Here is a 17,672-nt window from a genome sequence, read left to right on the forward strand (position 1 = left end):
TGCATGGTTACCACCGCCCCACATTCTGTCCCACAGCCCAATCATCTTCCAAGAGCCAACCATACAACCCAACCACACCCTGTCATGCCCACTACCTTTATTCCCTTCGTAGGGGTGGACACAATCCTATCTGTGTGGCTTTTTTGTTGTTATTGTCTTCTCTGGTACAAAGAGACAGGTGAGGGTGGGGTGGGGGAGGGGTAAGGACAGAAAAAAAAAAAAGAGGAAGAATACAACCTTTAGGGCTCTACTAGTGTTTGTTGACTGAATAAATGAATGAAAGAAGGCTTTACACACAGCTTGCCGATCCTGAGCCACACGGGCACGCAACTGGTCAAGGTGAGCTAAGCCACGCCACTAAGCCATGCCACCTGAGCTCTGAGGATGGTGATTCTTACCTGAGCCTCTTCCTTCACTAACTGGCCTTGACAACCCTAAACTGTGCCTGAGGCCCCCACGTTTCCACTTCTGGCCCTCACCCTGACTAAGCACGGGGGTGTTCTTTGTCCATTTGCTCTGGAGCCTCCTCATTGGCCCCGAGAAGCTACAACAGTCTTGCCATCCTCCCTCCCAGGCTAGAACAAGGTTCTGGAAGAGGTAGATTCAGTCGCCTCTCTATCCGCTGTGAACCCTCCCCAGCTTCCCTGATACCCAGGTGGGGTGAGGACAAACCTTTGTGTGTGTGTGGGGGGGAATGGGGGGGGGGGAACTACTCACAGTATAAACAGCTCCTATCCAGTCCCTATACCCCACCCCACCTCCCTCGCCATGGTGCTTTGACACCTGAGGTTCCTTCCTGCTCTCCACAGTCCAGGTTCCTTTGATTCTCATCACACGCATGGAGCTGGTGAGGCTTGCCCTCCATAACCCTCCGGCAGGGCACCGATGTCCTCCATGAGTCTGGACAATGACATTCCCGTGAGGCCCAATCTGTATATTTTTTTTATACGTGTGTGTGTGTGTGTGTGTGTGTGTGTGGTGTGTGTGTGTGTGTGTGTGTGTGGTGTGTGTGTGTGTGTGTGTGTGTGGTGCCAGGTGTAACATGTGGCACACAGTAGGAGCTTCTACTTGCAGAGGAAACACTCTATTCCTGATACCCAGTCAGCTGGGGGATATCAGGCTCAAGGCTCGTAGTTCACTCAGCCTGCAGGACTCACAGCACTGAGCTGGAAAACGCAGCCGCTCTGGTCTCTGCCTTTGGGCTCAAGCTGAGCCCTGTTTCTCCGCACTCAGCCTAGGCTAAAGCCCCCACCGCTTCCCCACCAAGCAAAAGTCTCTCTGCTGTTCATAGATGATGGCTCAGGGGCAGTCACCAGCCCTGCAGAGGACGCCTCACTTACTTGTTCGAAGACTGGACAATGGGAGAAACTGTAGGAGGCAGAGGCTGAGACAGGCTATTGTTAAGTCCCAGGGAAGCTACATTATAACAATGCTAATGGGGGTCAAAACAAAAAAGGAGAAAAATCCGCCCACTTCCCTAGGTCTGGGTCTAGCTTCACAGATGTCTAATGCACACAGAGGGTTACGTGGCGGGAATTACAATGTAGCCGAGATCCGTTTCCTTGGCTAATTATTTTCACTGTCTCTGCAAAAGCAAACTGGTCTCTGGGAGATTTATTCGCACAGAAATCACTGCAGAGAGGAGTGGAGTGCTGTCAACGATCTGGTGCGCTCCTTATGTATCTGGCTTCTTTGCAAAATAGATCCTGTTTTTATTTGTTTGGGGGCTGGGGGGTCACATGTGTCCCTGGCTCTCCTGTGGAGGGCAGATGACAACTTTCGGGGAGTTGTTTCTTTGTTTCCACCAAGTGGGTCCCGGGGATCGAACTCAAATTGTCAGGCTGAGCAGCAAGCGCCTTTACCAGCTGAGCCATCTCTCCAGCCCCACATGCACTTGAGTTTTAAAGATAGCTTGGTATCAGTGGAGTGTGACTCTGCTTCGGTGTTCTCTCTTTTTGCCAGATTCCTACAACAGGCCATCCTGAAGCTGAGTCTTGTAACTAAGGGGATGGAACCTCCATCACTTTGCCTGTGCCACACACGGTGGCTTCTGTCCCAGCTTTTAGAACTTATGCAGATGCAGAGATATGTCACCGAGTTTGCCAGTGGTTCCAGTGACTAGCACTGTAGATGACCTGACTTCACTGTCACAACGAAAAGCCACCCACGGGTACTGGGTAGGTTTAGCCAGACATGATGTTGGGATTCCTCCAATCACCCAGCCTTGTTTATCACTGGTCTGTCACATTGCTGGGTGCCTACTCTTGCATCTGGTAGCCCAGGGCCACTCTTTTCCCCAGAGAGGAACAAGGCAGCTGGCAACACAGGTCTATCCTGCATTCACGTTCCCTTTCATCCTGCACAGAGGCCAAGGCCAGGGGCTGAAATTGAATATTTGCTTTCTGGAGCAGATGAGGCAGGTGCAGTGCCCAGGGTCAGTCACCAAGTGGCCCAGTACATGTGAACCCCCCTTAGCATTTGCACCCATAACAAAACAGAGGTGATGGAGGACCCACTTTCCTAAGTTGAGAATACATCCGACAGTGACAGGTGAGCAGGCCTTGATGGTGGGATTAGAAGAAAACAAGTCTGAGTTCCACCTCACAGCTCAGGGAGCACCCGCCCCATCTTCTGATTGCTGACTGTGCAGATAACACTGGTTGCCGTATAACAGCTCAGCGCATGCGCACTCATATACACAGGAACGGGGCTTACTTAGGCTGACACCCAGGGGCAAGCACTGGCCTCAAGGTGAGGAATCCTGGGGATTTGTGTTTGTTTGCCTCTTCAAGACTCGAAAGAACACCGTGCAAGAATTCAAGACACTGGGAAATTGCAGAAACGGCCAGGGTGGATTCCTCAAGATGTTCTGTGCCCGCAGACCATTGGGCCAGACCCATCTTCTCTGATTAAGTCCCCAAGGATAGGCAACTGGAACTGGCAGGCAGGAGCATTTCCTGGATGCAGGTTGCTCCTCTCTCGGTGATGGTGAGGAAAAGCCACCAGCCTGGTGATTCTGAGGCTCCAGAGGCCCTGATTTCCTCTCTTCCTTTCTGTTTTAAAATAGTGAATTGTGAGCAGGTGTCCATCTTATGTCTTTGGTTGGTTGGTTTTGATATTTGGTCTCACTTTAGAGCCCAGGCTGATCTGAAATCCCATACTTGCTACGTAGCCCAGGCTAATCTTAAACTCATAGCAATCCTCCTGCCTCTGCTTTCTGAGTACTGGGATTACAGTTGCGCATAGCTTAGAGTTTCGAGACACCAGAGACAAATCGGGATCTACGTATCTCATTGAGTGTGTGTGTGTGTGTGTGTGTGTGTGTGTGTGTGTGTGTGTGTGTGTGCTTGCATGCATGTGTGCATGCACATGTCACTGATCTGCTGTGTTGGGCTCCAATATCTACCTGGAGACATAATTGAAGGGCTTGCTTACCCTGCACGTCCAGCAGGTTGGTGCTTGTGTGAGGAGATGCACAGACTTTTGCTCCTTCAGAGGTGGCTGAATCCCCTCAGCTGTGCTCTCCCTGCTGTCTAGAATAGGTAGGTGGGGTGGGTCATTAGGACAGGCTTGTGGAGCCGCTCAGTGCATCTGCCTCCCCTCTGCTACTCTGATACTATCTCCCCCTTCTTCCTCCCCTGTCTCCAGCTTCCCTTTCTCATTTTCTCCCTCCTCCTCCTCTTTTAAGTGTCCTCCTTTTTTCTGTCTTCTTTCTCCTGATTCGCCAGCCTTCTCTGTCTCCCCCCCATCCCTCCCTCCCTTCCAAACAAAAACATGATTTGGAGTCACACCTTTGATGTGTGGATCTTAGGTCACACGTAAGATGAAGGGTAGAGTACAGGCCAGAAGTCCCCATGTGCCAGCAGCTCAGTGTATATCATTCAGACCATTGAAGAGATGGCTCCACTCTGATGATTCTTATATTTGTGGGGACCTGAGACAACACGGTGACCGTTCTGGTGGAAGCCTGCTGTTGGCAGCTATGTCGTGATGTAATCCATACAAATCCCCCCAAATGCATACCTGGATCAGTTCTTCAGTTTGGACTAGATTCTGCCCCCATCATAGGCCATGTGGCCACCAAACAGGGCAGTGACAATTAGAGTCTAGTGTCATGGGGTTATATAGAGAGAAAAGACACTCAATTCCACGGGGATCCCGCCGCTGGCTCAGAAGGCATTGCTGTATTCAGTGAGAGAATTTCTACCTTCTTATTAGTCAGTTTATTTCATCGCTGTAAACAGACACCTGGCAGAAGCAACTTAAGAAGCAGGTTTTATTTTGCCTCACGGTTCAGGGGATACGGTCCGCCATAGGTTGTGGGAGTGGCTTAGGTCTGTGGCAGCGGGGATCTGAGGCTGCCTGTTGGTATCTCTAAGGACCAGGAAGGAGAGAACAGACAGCATTCAGGGCTGGCCTACCAACCCTCAAGGCCATTCAAACACTTTGCAATTTTCCTGATCTGTTCTGGCAGGCACACCCCACCACATGATGTCTCCTAGCGTCTTCCATGGGTTTTCCCAGATATCCATGTGAGCCAGGTTGTGTGTATCCGCACAACTGGAGTGGTCACCCTGGTGTACATGCTTGGGAAAAGCCTTTTGTTCTTCTGCTCGTCAAGCCAGAATTTAAGGGGCCAGATCCTCAATCCATTCCACTGGTGACAGCTGAAGCTATGTTAATTCATACACAGCTTCACCTGGGAAGAGTCAGTGTTGCGGCCCGAGCTGCCCCATATTGGGTGCCAAAAATGTTGAGAGCCACTCTAGCCCACATTTGGGGGCCAAAATGTCTCGAACCGCTCTGTCAATGTTTGAACCCACACTGCGAAAAGCCTTGGGGACTAACTTGTTAGCCCACACTGCCCCAAGCAGCTCCGGTCTGCGGGTCAGGGTTCAGCAAGAGAGAGACTGAGGACGGACGTGAGGAATGGAGACCAGACAGAGTGTGATTCAATCCCGTTTATTCTTCAGTCTCTCTTCTTCTCTCCAAGTCCCAAGTCTTGAGTTCCTATTCCCTAGTTCCTAGTCTCTAATGCCTCCAAGTTTCTTCTTCCAAATGCCAAGTGCCTAATGTCTAATAACTAACTCCAAGTTGTTCTCTCTAACCTAATTCCTAGTTCCAAGTTGTACTCTCTGAAGTGTCTGATTCTCAGATACTCCAAATTGTTCTGAACTCTCCTGTCTGCCTCTTGCCTTTTATATGTCTCATTTCTAAGCCACGCCTCTAAGTCACGCCTTTAATCATGCCCTTAGGTCTTGTCTCTAAATCTGATCTCTAAGTCACGCCCTTAAGTCACACACCTTTAAGTCTCACTCACCCAAGGGAAGATCCTGGGTATCTAAAGCAAGATGTTATCAGAGTGTGCTCAGCTGTTGCAGGCTAATGTAATCAAGTCTCTTATCAGTGTATATGGCTCAAGATGGCTACAAGGATGATATCCGCCTTCTGTCGGCTCCCCACAAGTCAGACACTGTGTTCAACCCTCTATTCCCTTGAGTATCTGACCAGAGCATGGTCTCCCCTTTTCTACTGCCCAGACCCCATCTGTATAGGAGCCCTCTTATTCAGGGCTATTCTCTTAGTTGGAGCCTCAGCTGTCCTGGTGGGGCAAAGGGAGAATGTGAGGTAGGGAAGGATGCTTTAGGTACAAGGTGGTATGCATCCTTAGTGGTCCCATGGGCCCCTCCTGCAGCCCCACCAGGAGCATAGGGAAGTCTGTGAGAGCCACTTGGGAGATGAGAGATAAAGTTTGCTGGGACTCTGTCTTGGCCAAGAAATTCAGAACTGGGAGTCGAAGCCAGGCTTGAAGCCCCTGGGGAAAGTGGAAACCTGCTGGCCAGCAGCATGTGGGCACGGTGCCGCCTCTGACCATGCACCCACTGCTCAGCTGCATGTGGCAAGTTTCTGTACATAGTGTGAGCATCCTTCTGCCTTGCACACTGCAGAGATGACGGTCTGCTGGCCTCTATCACCCCGAGGGAGAGAAAGAATCTTGCCCCGAGGGCTGGGCTTTGACACTGAGTGGCTAAGGTCAGCTATGTGTGGAACTTTGGTCACACTGGCTCCATCCTACAGGAGAACATTGCTGTTACGTGGACCCAGGGGTGCACTCAAGACAAAGTGAGCAGAAAGGGCTGCTGGGACAGGCAGGGGAACGAGCTGGGAACTTTATTCAACAATGAAGTGTTTGAATGGCCTGTGAGGGTTAGATAGATCAGCTCTGTGTGCTGTCTGCTCTCCTCCAGACAGGGTTGGCTTGTTTGTTTAACTACAGAATTAAAGCTTACATGGGCTTGACCCCTGGGACCAGTTTTTATTTATTTATTTATTTATTTATTTATTTATTTATTTATTTTTTGAGAAAGCAGAGCATGATGGGACTGGTGATTAGGCTCCCATGGGCCTCCCTGCAGCTTTGCTGAATAAGGTCCCTGGGCCTCCTACATAATGGGTCATATAGACCGATATATCCAGTTGGGGTGAGATCACATGTCAGCAAAGGCGCTTAGTTTGGGTCATGAGAGGACAGACATTGACCTGTTACCTACAAAGCCTGCTTATTTGGTGTGGGTTCCTGGGGAAGGATGTGGGCTCAGTGAGGAGCAGTATCTCTGAAGGGGCGGTGGCTGGCAGTCCTGAGTCCTCCTTCCCCTCTCCCAGAATTCATTTCTGCCCAGCCCATTCTCTAGCTGGTGGGCATGCTGGTTGTTCTCTCTGTAAGTCCTAGACACTCAGGCTGCAGATGTGGAGACGGGCTGCTCTCTGCTATGAACACCTGGCCTCTGGGGAGAGTTGGATGGGCCTGTGTTAAGCAGGCCTGGCTGTGCCTTGAGGTTCCTCAGATGGACAGGGCGGGGTCCCGCTAGATTCCGTCTCAGCCAACACTCAGATCTGCAGTTTGTCCCACATGATCATAGGTTGTGGAGACTGCTGCTTTTTATAGTTCCGCTAAAAGATGTGTCTGCTGAGAAACTGTCCCTTGTTTGAGGGCAGGGCCAGCCCTCTCTTTGTCTTCTACCTCAGTGGTCCCAGGTGTCAGCATTTACGACAGGTCTGGCTCTTCCTCATGCTCAGGGTGAAAGATGGAGAAGAAGGGAGAAGGAAGGGAAGAAGATGACAGACCAGCCATAAGGGATAAGTGAGGGATGAGGAGGGAACCCAGGAGCTTACCAAGGGGAGCCACGGTGCCTTAGTTAGATCTATTGTCAGTGGTCAAATCCCTTGGTCTCTGGCCTCAGTTTCCCTCATTGGGTGGGGCCTTTGGTGCTATTTGAGCACAGTGCTGTGGGATGGTCACAGCAATTACCAGCAACAGGATGCAGGCTGTGTGGATGGCTTCCTAGAGGGAGTAGGTCATGGTGGTCCAGACACTAGATGTGACCTTAATGCCTGCTCTGAGCTCCTCCTCTCTTGGTCTTGTCTCTCCGGCACCTGTCTCTCTTCCTTCAGGAGGTGTGCAGTGCCCAAGTTTTCCTCACATTGATAAACTTGTCTCCCCAAATGCCTGCTTTCTTCTGGTTTTAGCACGGTCAGCCCAACATTCCCGGAACAATGTGCTCATAGTATATATAGTGTTCTGCTGTGTACCAAGCCTACACCAAATGACCAGAAGTGGTCCCCCAGTGAGAGCAGTTACAAGGCTTCGAGAGTCTCTGGCTATCCGGCACCAGACTGGGTGCTGTTTGCCTAGCTGTGACAGAAGGGTGTTTAAGATGGCTATACGGATGGAATAGAGATGCTGATCTAAGGACCAACTTCATGGGGATTTCCTTGCTTGGGTGGGAGCAGGTCAAAGAATCAAGCCACCTGGCGCAACTGGCCATCCTGTAGTAGCATTAGTGGGGGAATCCCAGAGGCACCTACAGCAAGGTGTGCGATTAGAGTCTGGAGGAGAGGTGGAGGCTGTTACCAGGCACAGACCCAGGCCCTCAGCCTGAATAATAGGGTGACTGCTTGGAGCTCCTGAGTGTCACCCTAGGTGGTCAAGGAAATGGCCTCCGCTCTACCTCAGATGACTTTGTCCCTGTGGAACTGAGGAAAAGTGTTCCATTTATAGAGTGCCAGGAAATGGGTTGGAGACACGAGGTTCCGGAATTGTGTACAGGAAGCCAGGGATTTGGCATGTCCCAGCCAGAACAATGGGCTTGCTGCCCACTGGTGGCTCTTGGAGAACACGTGTCTCCATCTTCTCAATGAAAATCACCATTATCATCTGCCCGGGCTTCATCAAGACATCCCCCACCCCGACCCCCATCCATGGCAGCTGTAGCTAGGAGGAACCATTAGCCTGTGTCCTTGGGAGTTTCCAGGCTTGTTGTTCTTCACTTCTTGGCCATAGTGACATCTTTTCCCTCATTTCCATTTGTGTGTCTGGACAGGAAGCTCTCTGATGTCTAAGTGGTGGGGGTGGGGCAGAATTGCTTCATGCAGCAGGGTAGGGCCCGGAGACACCTGCCTCTGAGGTCGGTCCAGGACACCGGCTACATCATACCGTCAGCACCCTGCCGTATCATGCAGGAGGCTGGAGGTTCGTGTTGCCCACCCAATGGTTATTTCCCCGTGGATAATGCCATGGCTATGTTCTATTAGATCTGGGTGATAGCCCCTAGGTCATTTCCCCATTTCCGGCTGCTTTCTGTGGGATTGCGCCTGCTCTGTCAGAGAGCTAGGTAAGTGGCTGATGATGATAGAAGCCATGGAACCCCAAGGGTCTTGCCCCCTTCACTTGCCTGAGCCGATTTGGGCTTTTCACTGTCTGGGCCATTGCCAGCGGTAAGTGTTTTCCTTGGATGTGTTTCTTTGTTCGGGCTGTTTAATTCGGCTAAAGTGCTCTGCTGAGCAAGGGATATGTGCCTCTAAAAGCCCTCTCACGAAGCACCGTAGTGGTTCAGAAAGGATGTGGAGAGGTTTTGTTCTGCCCCCGGGAGTGACAGGTGATGTCCCAGAAGCAATCAGCCATAACCCCTTGGCAACCCCGTAAATAGGGCTGTTTTTCCAAATTTTAGGAATCATTAGGTGAATAAATAGAACCTCACCTTTTCCCCAGGGAACACAGAACCCAGATCCACCCCACAGTGGGAGGCGAGCGTCTGTCTGCAGTCTAGAGGCGGTCTTGCTGATGCATGCATGGCCCTTGGTTTTGGGGAGTGAGGTACAGGTCACAAGTAGGAATGGGTTCAGTTCTTAACGTATTTCTTTTTCTATTAATCTGTCATTTGACAGTTTTGCACACGTATATGATGCATACTGACCGCTCTGATCCCCTTAACCTACTCCCAGATCGCGTCTGTCCCAGGCTGCCTGCACTGTTACCTACACATCTTCCTCACTATTAGACCTATTTGTTTTGTGAGCCACCGAGTTTAAATTGTGACCACTGGTTTGTAGGTATCTACAAGCTTAGTGGGCTTGGTGATTCCTCCCCCACCCCCATTTCCAGAGTCTGTCAATAGCCAGTAAGTTCAACAGTAACAGGCGAGATCCCCTGAGCTCCCCTCCTGTCCCTGACTGACTGTAGACCAGGGCTGCTCTATGCTGGCCCTCCTCAGATGACGGTAGTTGGGAATTCATGATCCCACAATGACTGCCAAAGCTTGGGGGAGGGGGGAAGTGGTTCACAGCTGCACACTATCTTTTGGCTCTTCAATTCGTTCTACCTGTCCTGCGCAATGTTACCTGAGCCCCACATCCAAGGACGGTGATGTAAATCTCTTATGAAGCACTGGTCCCTCGGCTTCATTTACTCTGTGAACAGCCATGAGTCTCTGCATCCCCCGCCATCCAGGGATCCAGGTCTGGAGCCATACAGCTATACTTCGGTTTAGTTTTGCTTGAAAGTGTCATGATGGTCTGCAGAGCATCTGTGCTTGCTCACCGACACCATCAGATGTACCAGTTTGTGCTGGTGTGTGCCGCTTCAGTTTCCTACGAGCTTGGTGTTTTTGCCCATGGATCTCCATTCAAAAGCACCCCCAAAGCATGTGAACATAAACCCAGACAGACAGAATTACTGAGGCACGGGAACCAGAAACCACACATCTTTAAAGCCTGTTGTATCAGACTGGAGACGATAGCTCAGAAGACGAGGAATGTGCCTCTTACCCAGAATCCCCTAGTCCCATTTTCAACCATCCCCACCTCCAGTCCGCCCCCATTCATCCTAAAGTGGCCCACAGCCTCTGCACTGCTGCAGCAATCAAATTCTGAGAGCATTCTGGGATTGGACGGCTGTGCTCCAGCAAGCATTGTTTTGTTAAGCTACCTGCTGCCAGTTTAGTCATCTGCCCACCAGGTGAGACCAGAGTCTCTGGAAGACTCCAGCAACCCCACTGTAAGTCTATGGTTCTCCAGTTGGTATTCCTCAGGCTGTGCTGCCTGGTGGGTAGTTCTTTCCCAGTCCACTGTGGCTTGCTTCCTGAACTGCTAAGCACGCACTTGGTCATCACTGTGGGGTTTCCGGGCCTTGCCTCTGGGCAGCTACTCTTCTGATTCTCTGCACCAGGGACTCAGCTGGAGTCTGCCCATGTTGTCCCTCTGTCTATACCACGTGACGTCTCTGCTATAAGCGGAGAGTCAGTGAGAACGCTCCTCAGCAACCCCCCTTTTCCACCTGCTCTATCTACCATCCTAATGTTTGGACTTCTGGGAGCAAGATTCTCAAACTGCCCGGATAAGTTGGGCAACTGCTCTCTGACACGTCCACTCAGACCCCATTATAAATAGTCTCTTCACTGGTTCCTAGCCCATTTTCTGACTTGCCAAGATTTCATTGATTTCTGGAGAGGTGTGTGTGTGTGTATGTGTGTGTGTGTGTATGAGTGTGTGAGTATACATGAATATGAGTGTATATTTGTGAGTGTGTATGTATGTGCATATATGAGTGTGTGTATGTGTGTATATGAGTATGTGTGTATATGAGTATGTGTGAGTGTGTGTATATGTGTGTGAGTGTATGTGTATGAGTGTGTGAGTGCATATGTGTGTATATATGAGTATGTGTGAGTGTGTATATGAGTGTGTGTAAGTGTGTATATGTGCGTGTTTGAGTATGTATGTGTGTGAGTATGTTTGTGTGTATATGAGTGTATGTGCAAGTGTGTATATATGTGTGTATGAGTGTGTATGTATGTGTATATGAGTATGTGTGTCTGTATGAATGTGGGTGGGTGAATGTGAGTTTGTGTGTTATATATGAGTGTGTGTAAGCGTGTGTATGTGTATGTATATAAATGTGTGTGTGAGTGTGTATGAGTATGTATGAGTGTGTGTGAGTGTGTGTATATGAGTGTGTGAGTGTATGTGTGTGTGTGTGATTAACTTGTGGAGGAAATAACTGTGGAACCTTAGAAGCGGAAGGATGCAGGACATGTTCATCTGGGCCTTACCTGGGCTTGTCTGGCTCGTCCTGGCTCTGTTCCCCAAGTCCCTGCGCTCCTGCACAGAGCTACAGCTTGAATACTGACGAGGCTTCCAGACCTCATTCTTCCCACTGAAGTGTAAATGCTGTCTGGCATGGACTCCCTGATTCCCTCCCTGTGGATATCGGCTACTTCTGAATGTTTTGTGGCTATTAGGCAAATTTGTTTCAGTAGTTATGGAAGCCTCACCTATGTGAGACATGTCCCTGGAAGGACTAGTCCTATCTGCTAGTCCCTTATTAATTAGTGAGTGACATTCTGCCTTTCTCTGTGTCTGTAAGGAAGTCTCCACACACCTTTTTAACTGTTAAGCCTTCACCAGGGAGAAGATCTCAGAGGCAAGTTGTCTATTTTCTTAAACAGTGTGTGTGTGTGTGTGTGTGTGTGTGTGTGTGTGTGTGTGTGTGTGTGTACATACGTACTTGGGGCCCTGGGAAACTGGGATTGAGCTGTAATGTTTACAAGCTTATAAAACAGAGTAGCACATGTGGAAATAAGAAAGAAGGACAAAGCTGGGAGGTAGCTCAGTGGGGAAAGAGCTTGCCGAGCAAGGAGGAGAAGGAGTTCAATTCCCAGCACCCACTTTAAAAAGCCAGGCTTGGTGGCAGCTACCTGTCACTTCATCAGAAACAGGCAGGTCCCTGCTGCACTCTGCCCAGACAGCCTACCCTTCTTAGTTGAGCTCCAGGCTAACGACAGTCCTTATCGCAAAGAAACAAGGCAGACAGCAGCCGAGGAATGGCACCCAAGGTTAGCCCCGGCTCTCTCTCTCTATGTATCCACACAGGTGCACTTATACAAACACCCAAGTGCACATACATACATACACACTCCACAGAAACAGGTACCACTACAGCCCACTGAATATTGATTTCTTTTCTAAATATACCATCTACTTTTTAGTGGTAAGCAGCATTTCCATGTGGAGTATTCTAGGGTGCTCAGTCACTGTGATCCACCATCAACACTCACAGAATCAGCTGTAGGGAGGCAAGGATTTCCCAGCCTTGTAAGCCAGCACCACCATTTCCATGGACAGGAGGGACCAGTCAAGTCCCTGAAGCTTATTAGCCAGGCAGCTGAACTGAATTGATGAGCCCTAGGGCAGGGAAAGAGCATAGGCAGATGGATAGCTCTTGAGAAATGACGCTTGAGATTGACTTCAGACTTCCACATGCATGCATGCATGTATGCACATATGTGCACATACGCAAAGATGGGGGGTAGGGAGGAGGGAGGGAGAATCCAACACAGTTCGAGTGACAGGCTCAGCTCTAATGAAGAGCATCTTCGTGATGATCAACACAGCAGAATCCAGGAACGGGAAGGATGAGGAGACCAAGGTGGAGAGGCTGGGCAAGGCAGGGCAGGGCAGGGCAGGGCAGGGCAGGGCAGGGCAGGGCAGGGCAGGGCAGGGCAGGGCAGGGCGAGGTGAGGTGTGTGGTCCAAGCTCCTCTTCATCTCACTTTGTATTGCAGCAGAGTGATGCCAGAGAGAGGATTGTATGCATCTTGGGAAATTCTTACTAGGTATCTTGAGAACAATAACCACCAATATGCATAGTTCTTGAACAAAGGCCTCTGAGAAGGAAAAGAGTCCAGACAGCCAGCAGGCAGCCTTTGTGTGAATGGGCTGTTTGTCTGTCAGGATACTGGGTTTTTTTGGGGTGCAGCTGTGTGCAGTCCCATCCTATGTGTCTGACCTACACCGGACTCTGTCCCTTAGGAGACTGTGAGGCTGAAGGAGTAGGTCAGAGTGTGCAGAAGTACCAGCAAAGCCAGGTGTGGACATAGTATGCGTTTATGAGTGAGTGGGGTGAATTGGGGAAGACTGTCCCCCTGCCCCAGCAATATAGGATGAAGTGGCAAGTGCTAGGTAGAGAGACTTAGGGCCACACTGTCACTCTGGGCAAAACTGGCTCCATCAGTGAGAACTGGGAAATGAATTCTGGCCAGATGTCCCTAGGGTCTATTCAAGTCACCCGAGGAGGCATATGATCCCCTGGGACCCCCTCCTCATTCCACCTCCCAATGTGTACCTAAGTCACCTTCCTGTCCTTCTGCATACAGCTCTGTAGATGTGTTAGGGACAGATCACAGTGCATGGCTGGGTTCCCCCTGGGAGACCACGGAGAGCAGGGTGACTGTTCAGCTCTCAGGAGGAGCTCTGTATACAACGTATGGATCTGGTAATAGGTGCTGTATGGAATAGGGCTGTAGAAAATATTTAAAATCCCAGCCCAGGGCTTTCTACCCTGCCTTTGGTTCTTAAGTTCTCACATGAAAGACACATGCAAAGCCTTTGTATTTACAGTAAGCCCTAACCAGCACAGTAGCTGGGCAGCTGCCTACCCTCCATGCTGTTAGAATCTACTTTCCCATTGGTAACCCCAAGTTATTATTTATTATTTACCGTGTTCCATCTGGGATGCTCTTAACTCCAGTTGGGTAGCCCTTGGGACCCATCTTCTTGACCCTTAACCCATGGTGGCTTCTCCTTCCTCCTCTCCTTCTCTCCCTTTTCTCAGACTCTAAGCCCAGGAAACCCAAAATCTCACCTACATCTCTTCTGCCCAGCTATTGGCTGTCTTTTTGGCATCTTTACTTACCAATCCCAGTTAACTAGGGGCAGGCTCTCTGAGCTAGAGTCAACATGGGGACTCTCTTGTCTCTAGGCCAACCAGTCTTGGGGCCCCCAAATCATTATTAGAATTCAAGCAGCATCAGGTCAACCCACTACAGAACAGGGTGGTTGTAAGGGTGGGGCCTTCTCTGGGGCTTTGAAACCTTGGGAAAAGGGGGTAGGATCTAGTGGACACGAGAGTGTGTAGAAATAAGAGGGAGGGGAAATACAGCAGTGGATGACACCCCTGGAGAGCCTGGGACTTCTGGGAGGATGAGTTCTGAAGGAGGGTCAGAAGGCTTAGACCTCCCAGGCAGCTATAGAAGAGTGGGGAAGCTCGGAAGGTGTGTGTGTGTGTGTGTGTGTGTGTGTGTGTGTGTGTGTTTGCGGTGTGGACGATGGGTAGGTGCGTTAGCTGGTAGGGGATGTGAGAATGAGGCGGTGGGAATGTGAATGGGTGGGCTGGGTAGATGGATGGATAGACAAGCACATGAGTGGAAGGGGTTAGGTGGAAAGGTGGAGTGGACAGGCAAGTGGATAGGTGGGTGGATTTTCAGGTGGGGGTGGTAGGAGATGGGTAGATGGGGACTGGGAGGGACTGTTGATGAGCAGGAGAATGGGTGGGCGGATGGGCAGGTCAGATGGATGGATGGATGGATGGATGGATGGATGGATGGATGGATGCACAGGTATGTAGATGGGACAGGTAGACAAGGTAGGTTTAGCTAAAGTAGAGGGCGGTGCTGCAAAGGTTGGGTGTCTTTCCTTCCTCAGGAATTGATGTTCCATCTTTCCCATGAGGGTCTAAGGTGCAAGATAGGACTGGATTGGTGCTGTAAAGAGAAAGGAGGGGGATGCGTGGCTGTGGAGGTCAGTGGGCAGCGGCCTGAACTGCTGGACCAGGGTGGCCATGTGGCAGCTGCAGCACAGTGTGCATGACCACAGGAAGCATCTACATAGACTGGTCTTCTTCAGGTGCCACTCCTGTAGATCAATGAGAATGGGCGTGGTCAGTATGAAAGGAGGTGGGGCTACTGTAAAATGGGAGGGGTGGATATGGAAGGAGGCAGGTCTAAGAGAGATGGGGATAGAGAATGCTTCCTGTCACCAGAGGCATTTTCAGAGGTCTCTATCAGTGGCAGGACCCTTCCCTGTGTCCCAAACCAGACTGCAGGTCTGGACTGCTCAGATTAAGGTCAGTTGGGGTCCAGAGTGGAGGGACAGGGCTCCTGGTCCATTTGAGACACATCCTCACCTAGCCTAGAGGTGTGTCCCTCCTAACTTCCAGTTCAATATCATCTCACCCACCCTCCACAGGCTCCTGAGCATGCCCTGCCTCCCCTACATCTCCATCACTGGGTAAACAACAGCTGTTTAATGCCAAGTGTGGCTCCAGGCATGGAGTATTCTGGGGTTTTGTGTTAGATCTTCCCCCTGAGTGCCTTGTAGCTGTGTGGTACCTGGGCAGAGGGATGATCTGAAACCCTGTTCCATTCTGAGGCAAGTGGTTTGAAGTCCAGATTCCCATGCCTCTCTAGAGTGCTCTCCTCCTCCTCCCCTCCTCCTCTTCCTCCTCCTCCTTTTCATCTTCCTCTTCCTCCTCCTCTTCCTCCTCCTCCTTCTTCCTTCCTCATCTTCCTCCTCTTCCTCCTTTTCCAGAAACTCAAAAGCAGCATGGGATTGCCTTGCTCACCCATGCAGGCTGTTTATGAGCTGATAAGAGACCTGGAAGTCTGGAGGTGCTGATCTTCGGAAGCCCTGGAGGGACATGATTTAGAATTTAGCTCACGCTGAAGGCATGGGTCTGTCTGCAGATCCCAAAGGTCCACACTGGCCATGAACGATTGAAACCTGCATTCTGCATTATATAGTCATCATTTTTAGGACCTCTGGACCACAGGTGGGAGGTGGTGTGTCTCTCCGACTCGTGCGCCTTCCCTGTGGCCGTGGCTCCATGGCAGTGATGATGTTTTAGAGCCATGGGACGCTGCATCTGAAGAAAAGATATTCATTAAGAGATGAGGGTGGCCCTTCTGTAAGACTGAGGCCCACCCATAACCTGTTGCCAAGGAGAAATGAATGCCAGCTCAAAATGTATGGGGTCATACATGCACCCTGGCTAGTCCGAGGCTAGACAGAATTGATGTCCCAGAGTGCATGGTCTATGGGGTCCTTGGCTCCTTGGGGGAGGGGGACTCTTCCTACTCCTCTGGTTGAAACTAGCAGGACAAGAGATCCAAAAGTCAGGCCACAAACACATAGATGGTGGGTTTGGAAAATTGTGGCCCAGGCAGGGTGTCGCCTGGTTTGGCCTCTTGCCCTTCTACCCTCAGGATGGCCCACCCCACTGGCCTGTCCTCAAATTCTGTGATGGGAATCAACCCAACTGTTCCTTCCTGATGCTGACCCAGAGGGTCTACCGATCTTCCATGCTAGGGTTTTCCAGAGCTACGAAGGGTTATTTGAAGATTCTCTGAAACCAGAGAACATCAGGCCTCTGCCCCTTCACCATTCAGAGTTGGTCCTGGGATGCTGGGAAGAGGCTGATGGGAGGGAAAGATACAGGAGTGGCTTGGGGCCGAAACCAGGCTCTGTCTGTGTCTGGCTCTATGCTGGGGATGTGGTTGTTCTGCCCTGTGATGCTGCCTTGCTGAGGGTCAGAATTAAGGACCATGGTGCCATCTGCCTTCTGCTTGGGGACAGTGATGAAGAAGTGGCTCTCAATTTCTTTATCAGGAAAGTCGCACATTAAGACACAAAGCAAACACGTATCTGAACAAGGGGTGTCAAGGGATCTTCTCAGATATAGCCCGTCCCTCTTTCATGTTCAGAAGCTTACACTTTGCTAGAAACAGCAGGTGCCGAGTAATTGGCTAGTTAATCCCATCTGGAAGCTCATTCCAGAGGTGGAGGGAGCCTGAGGAATTATGGGAGCTATTCTGCAGTCCCCGAAGCTCTGGACACCACAGCAGGCGTCTGGGGGAATAATCAGGCTTGTGTGGGATGGGTACTGGGGTTTCTCAGCTAGTACCTTCCTGGAGACCCCGCCAGGCCCTTCTGAATGCCCGGCACCCTGCTGACCTTCGGAAATGGTTTTTCTCTCCAGCCCAGGAAACAGGGAGTTAGATGAACTATCGGCCTCCCACAGTCCTCGGCAAGTGGAACGTGGGCTGTGCGGGGTGACTCACCTTTTCATTGGCACAGCCGCATTCCCATATGTTAAAATCTCTCTGGAATTTTTAAGGCTTCCCCCCCCCCCCCCCAAAATTCTGTTTTCCCAGCCAAAGAGCTGAGCCTGGGACAGAGCCGGAGGACCAACTGGGCAGGGAATTCCTGGGCGGGCCTGTGACCTTGGCTTCAGACCCAAGGCATCCAGTCTATCCACCCCTTACGGACCACACACACTTGGCCTTTCTGCACACTGGCCAGCTGCACTTTTTCTTTGAAGGATGATATAACTCTGGTCCCAGGGGCCGGAAGGGGCAGAAGTTAGCCACCCAGGAGAAGAACGATCTTCTGACCTCCCTGGAACCCATGTCTCTTGTGGCATGGAGGGCTGGAACTGACTTTCTTTGGTCACCTTCTTGCTTTAAATACTTCTAAGGGACATGGGTAAGATAAGAGACATTT

At 50.6% G+C, this 17,672-nt stretch overlaps 1 protein-coding gene across 4 annotated transcripts in view; it reads left to right on the forward strand.

The window, feature by feature from the left end:
* Adgrd1 (adhesion G protein-coupled receptor D1) overlaps positions 1–17,672 on the forward strand; it is a 115,627-nt gene that overhangs the window by 55,167 nt on the left and 42,788 nt on the right. The gene's annotated exons all lie outside the window — the stretch shown is intronic.

Source organism: Arvicanthis niloticus, chromosome 24 (genome assembly GCF_011762505.2).
Source record: "Arvicanthis niloticus isolate mArvNil1 chromosome 24, mArvNil1.pat.X, whole genome shotgun sequence".
Classification (NCBI taxonomy): domain Eukaryota; kingdom Metazoa; phylum Chordata; class Mammalia; order Rodentia; family Muridae; genus Arvicanthis; species Arvicanthis niloticus.